The sequence below is a fragment of the Lactuca virosa genome, chromosome 3 (genome assembly GCF_052849685.1).
Source record: "Lactuca virosa cultivar CGN04683 chromosome 3, Lactuca_virosa_CGN04683_v6, whole genome shotgun sequence".
NCBI lineage: Eukaryota > Viridiplantae > Streptophyta > Magnoliopsida > Asterales > Asteraceae > Lactuca > Lactuca virosa.
In genome coordinates this window covers 235,648,499-235,654,498 of record NC_136428.1, presented here as the reverse complement: position 1 = coordinate 235,654,498, position 6,000 = coordinate 235,648,499, and positions in this window count along the sequence as shown.

Here is a 6,000-nt window from a genome sequence, read left to right as displayed (position 1 = left end):
CTAGAGATATGAGTTGTTACTATGAGTTGGTTATACATTGATTGCACGAAAACGCATTTGGTAACTCGATGTTATAAAACGTGCCTTTGTGTATGATTCAACAAGTAGTAGAACAAGCCATATGAGTCGAAGTTTATCCATTCCTTTTACCTTCGGGATAAAAGCGATATCTGTGGGCCCCTCGATGATTTAGTGATGACACATGTGAGTGCTTGGCCAAGCCAGGACTGATTTGATTTCTTCAATCAGTCAGTCATCATAAATCGAAAATCGGGAAACAACAAATGGACAGAGAGAATGATTATAATCCATGTCTCAGTCCATATGATATCTAGAATGGAGGAATATATGATCCCTTATCTAATGGACAAGTCATTGACAAAGGTCAGAGTTCATTGACAAGATCAGAGTTCGACAGCGGCTTTAAGAGCTACGATTGCCAGTTGGTTTTTGAAGTCATACTCAATAATAGTTTTAGACTTATCCAAGTGGGAGACTATTGGATTAATGTCTAAGTCCATAACTATATTTGGTATGTACTTGACCCGACCCGGCATGGTCCATTTGGGTTGCACTTCACCGAAACAAGTTATATGGATAGTCTTTTGAGAATAGTATATTTATGATTTATATTAATATATTATAAGTTCTAATATATTAATATATAATCATATTATTTAATTAGTATTGATCAAGAATTAATTTATAATTAATTAAGTGATCAAAAGGAACTAATTAAATATGGACTCGTAGATATATATATATATATATATATATATATATATATATATATATATATATATATATATATATATATATATGTGTGTGTGTGTGTAGTGGGCCAAGTTCATATAGGTTGGGCTAAGTCTTCATGGATAGTCCATGGAGCTTTAACCCATAGATCCTAGGAAATGAAAGGTCATGGGTATTAGGGTTTAACCTTAATCCTCCACACTATATAAAGGGTCTTATGGTTCATGAAATTATGCTAGTGGCTAGTGTAGATACACTAAAGAGGGCAATAACCGATTTCATAGTGTGAGCCAAGTATCCATATTCTCTAAAGGTTTTCCAAGGTGTTTTGGTGATTTGTGATTCCACTTGAGGCTTCCACACTATTGGGGCTAAGCTCTTAAAGCTTGAAGACATCAAGCTACATCAAAAGGTATGTCATCTAACTAGAACTTTGTAGTATAGGTGCTTCATAATATGCTAGTTAGGATGAAACCTTGGAATATTTAATATTTTCATGTATAATAGAAAAAACATAGATCCAAGGTTTATAGGGTTGCATGTACACCATAGGAGTGTTAGAATGCTCAAAACCCAACACCCATCATGTCCCTTGCCGCACTTCACACAAGTGCGACCCTTCTGGCCTCCAGATCTCGTATCAGCGGACTTTGCCCGCTTGGCTGCCGGCTGAGACTGTGCCGGCCGCCGATCCATCCTCTGAGACTCGGCCTCCTCCTTGGCCTGAGTCTCCAACTCAATCTCCCTCTTCCGGGCATTTTCCTGAAGCTCAGCAAATGTCCGGTAAGTCGAGTTCGACACGAACTCCCGTATATCCCTCCTCAAAACACCCAAATACCGGCTCATGCGTGCCTGCTCAGTAGACACCTGCTCAGGGCAGAACATCGCCCTCTCGTGAAACTTCCTGGTAACCACAGTAACCGAATCAGTACCCTACTTGAGGGTCAAGAACTCCTGAACCAACCGTTCCCTCTCCACAGGGGGAACATACTCATCCCTGAACATGGTGGTGAACCTCTCCCAGGTCACCGCTGAAATCTCTGCAAGAGTAAAGCTCGCCGTCACGAACTTCCACCAATCCTTCGCTCCCAAGCGAAGCTGGTTCAACGCGAATCGTACCCTCAGATGCTCCGGACATGAACACGTGTAGAAGCATCCCTCGATATCAGAAATCCATCTCATCGCAGCGATCAGATCCTGCGTCCCGTCAAACTCTGGTGGCTTCGTGTTGCTGAACTTCCGAAGCAACAACGAGTCACCTCCCTGAGGTCTGGCAGCAGCCACTGCTACAGTAGCCGTAGCAGCCACAGCCTCAGTCACTGCTGCGTACCGCTCATCAAAAGTCTCAATCAATGTGGTCTTGATAGACCCAAACATCTCCGGAATCTCGGCCCGAATCGCCGCCGCCACCTCATCGTGGATCATCTGACGAAGCTCCTCATCACTCACGCCACTCGGTCAGGTCTGTGGCGTGTCCCAACCATAATGCCTCTGAAATACAACATAATAACATCAGAGACTCGCTCGAGCGTACTCGCACTCGATAACTCAACCCTACTTGTTCTCTAGCACCCAAAGGATTCTTACTTAGAGTGCGCACTGCTCCGGTGTCTTCAGTAGTACGGGCCCTATACTACCGTCCACACCGCATCAGTATTCACCCTAAGTCCTCCTCATTGGATCCCAGATCACGAGTACTCTATATCTCGCTGGCATAGGCTACCCTTCGGTAGACCTCTCATCAGCTCCTCACTGCTACCTACTCGCTCTCAAGCATCACATAGCAGCAAAATCCTTCCTAGGCTAAGGCATCACAAAATCAGGCCACTCTAGTCCTAATATGAATACCTAGCCAACTCTAGCATGCATATCGTATCATAACATATCTCATAACACATAATGTAAGGGTATTTTGGGAAATCACCGTTCGGGCGCTGGCCGATCGTACACACTGCTTCCTTCTTCCTTTTTCAAAATCTTTTGCTCTTTTAGAAAAATTGTTTATTTTATGAAAAACTTTCTCAATTCCTCAGTTTGAGTTCAGGTTCATCCGAAGATGCACCCGAATCCCTCAACCCAAGGCTCTGAAACCAACTTGTAACGACGTAACTTTTCAAAACAATTTTTCATTTTTAAATCATACTTTCAATCACACGATAATCATAAAACATAATGTATTCACTGTGTCATAACAAAACATGTCCCATAATCTCAATAACATAAACTCCGTAAGTGTGTACGAATCATGCTGGCGCCTTCTCGCGATCCTCGCTAGTACCTGAAACACATATCATAACAACTGTAAGCATAAATGCTTAGTGAGTTCCCCAAAATACCACATACCACATATACACCTTTCCAGGCCATAACTCTGTAGGATCTTCCGATCCATGTGTCTCAGGGACTTCCGTCCCAAATCCCGGTAAACCTTTCGGTCCTGCCCGTATCGACCTTCCGGTCCGTAACCTCTTGACCTTCCGGTCCATACCATACATAACATACATAGCACATACATATCACATAACCGCATATAGCACATACATCTCATAGCATACAAGACCTTCCGGTCACACATAAGTACCCTTCCAGGTACAGTATAGTGAGAAGACTCACCTCGTATGATGTCTAGTAACTCACGTGCTCGATATCCCTGAATCTCGAAACAACGACCTAGCCCCGCCTAATCACATAAAGTAATTATTTCAAATCATTAACGGCTCTCAAGGCTAAATTAATTCCTTCCACCATCCCACAGAAGGGTAAAAGACCATTTTACCCCTCCCCGACCTAAAAGTCCAAATGTTGACCAAAACCCTAAAAGTCAACGACAGTCAAATCTCCGGGTTACGCTGCGCGTACCAAGACTGTATGCTGGGCGTACCCGCCCATTCACAGAATCGGGGTACGCGGCCCCCTACGCTGCGCGTACTGGGATTACGCCCCGCGTAATTCCCAGTTTCATACTCCTTTTGATTTTGGGTCTTAATCGGTTCAGACATTCATCCAACTATCAGATCTGACTTCCTCTAAGGTTCTTATTCCATAAAGTCGGAACCTTTAAGCCTTTGCATGGCTGTAAAGGTCACTAATCACTCTAACACCTCTCCTCTTTCCTCATAAAGCTTAGATCTCATGCATAACTTAAGATCCACGTCCAAGTTTGGATTTTTATGAATCCACAACTCATAACACTCTGAAATATAGAGGATCTAAGCTTATGGAGACCTTTTGCTCATAAAGTCTCCACATTGGGACCAAAAACCCTAAAAATTGGTCCAAGAAGCATACGACAATAACAACAAGGAAAGTTCTGAACTTTTTACCTCCAAGTGAAGCTTCTCCCTCTATAGAACTCAGATCCAAGCTTGCACTCCAACTTCTAGCCTTTACAAGAATCTCCTCTTCTTCTTTACTAACACACAAAGGTACTTTTAGCTCCAAAAACACTCACACCAGCTTAGAACGAAGGTTGGCTCTTTTTTAGGGTTTCACTCTCTCATATGGTGGCTGAGGATAAGGTCATAGCTTTCTTTATATAGGGCTCAAGTCTCATTTAGGGTTTGGAGTCTGGACCAGTTACGCCCAGCGTAACTTTGGTACGTCCAACGTACCTTAAAAAGTCCGCGTCCATTTCAAGTGCATGAGTACGCGCAGCGTACTCTCCAGTACGCCCGGCGTACTCATTTGCATCATTTCCCACTCAGGGACCAATCTTGACAACTTGACAAAAGAGAAGGGTTAAATAGATGTACCTGAATTTCGGGATGTTACAGATCAGATGTTCTTTTTGCAAAGAAACGTTCAAAAAAAATCAGCAATAAACTAAGGGGGAGATTGATAGGACTAAATTATGGTTTATGCTAGTTTTATGTTTTATTGTTGTTTATTGGGCTTATGGTGTTTTCGGTTTGGATTAGGTGGACCGAAATCATCTTTTGATTTCGGTCTAAGGGGCTGGGCTTGGGATTTTATTAGGCCTTGTATTTTGGTCGTATATATAGTTGCTGTCGTTTAGAGTTTTAGGTTAACAAGTTCATTTTGTGTGTCTAACGGCTGTGAAAGTATTCTCTTGTACCAGACGATTTATTGATAATAGAATCGTGTGCATTTGAAGTTATTTCGTGTGTTCTTGAATCTCTATTTGGTTTACATTCCGCATTCACTCTATAGATTAATTGATATTGTCACACCCCCAAACCAAGGATGGCGGAAACGTCCGGGGGTGGAGGACTTCATGTATAGTATCATAACAACAATTGTAATAGTAATTCAAGCAAACCCAACCAACATATATATAATTGAAAAAGTTACATCATTGTATGAATTACATGTTTACGAATCAATTACATTATGTTGACAAAATATGAAATAGTAGACGCCTTAGCGTCCCATCCTCAAATGTACTTGGTTACCTGTTTAATGATTTCCTGAGAATACAAGTTGTTTGAAAAAGTGTCAACACAAAGGTTGGTGAGTTCATAAGCTTTTGTTTAGTATTATTAAAAGCCTTTCGTTTATAAAAGTATTATTTGTTTTAGAAAATCCAATATTTTCCTTAAAATGTATATGTAGTCTTAAATCCAAAGACCGAAATGTATAAGTAACTTTTCTTACTTATAATAAATAATGTAAGTTTAAATCGACATAAACTCATTTGATTTTAATGAAGTTCCCGTAAATTCCAATATTCATTAATACTTTATGTGAGTTTATTAAAGCCTTTTCTTGTAAAAGTAGTGTTCGTTGCAGAAAATCTAATATTTTCCTTAATGTGTAAATGTAGTCTTAAAACCCAAAGACCGAAATGTACAAGTAGTGTTCGTTCCTTATAGTAAAACAATGCAAGTTTAAATCGACATAAACTCGTTTGATTTTAGTGAAATCCCCGTAAATTCTATGTTTGTTAATACCACATGTGAGTTATTATAAATTGAATCGAATGTCTCACAGAAGTCATTAACGAATTTACGTGTAGTGTAATGAAAACTTGGTACCGTATGGCCGTACCTTGCTTAATGAAAATATCCTTTGTATAAATGTACCCTTTTTAAATGTATGTGTTATGTAATGTTTCATAAAGTCATTAACAAAATTACGTGTTATGAAAACTTGGTATCGTATGGCCGTACCTTGCTTAATGAAAATATCCTTTGTATAAATGTACCCTTTTTAAATGTATGTGTTATGTAATGTTTCATAAACTATACCTATTATAGTTTATCAACCAAGGGTAGTACGTAGTAATGT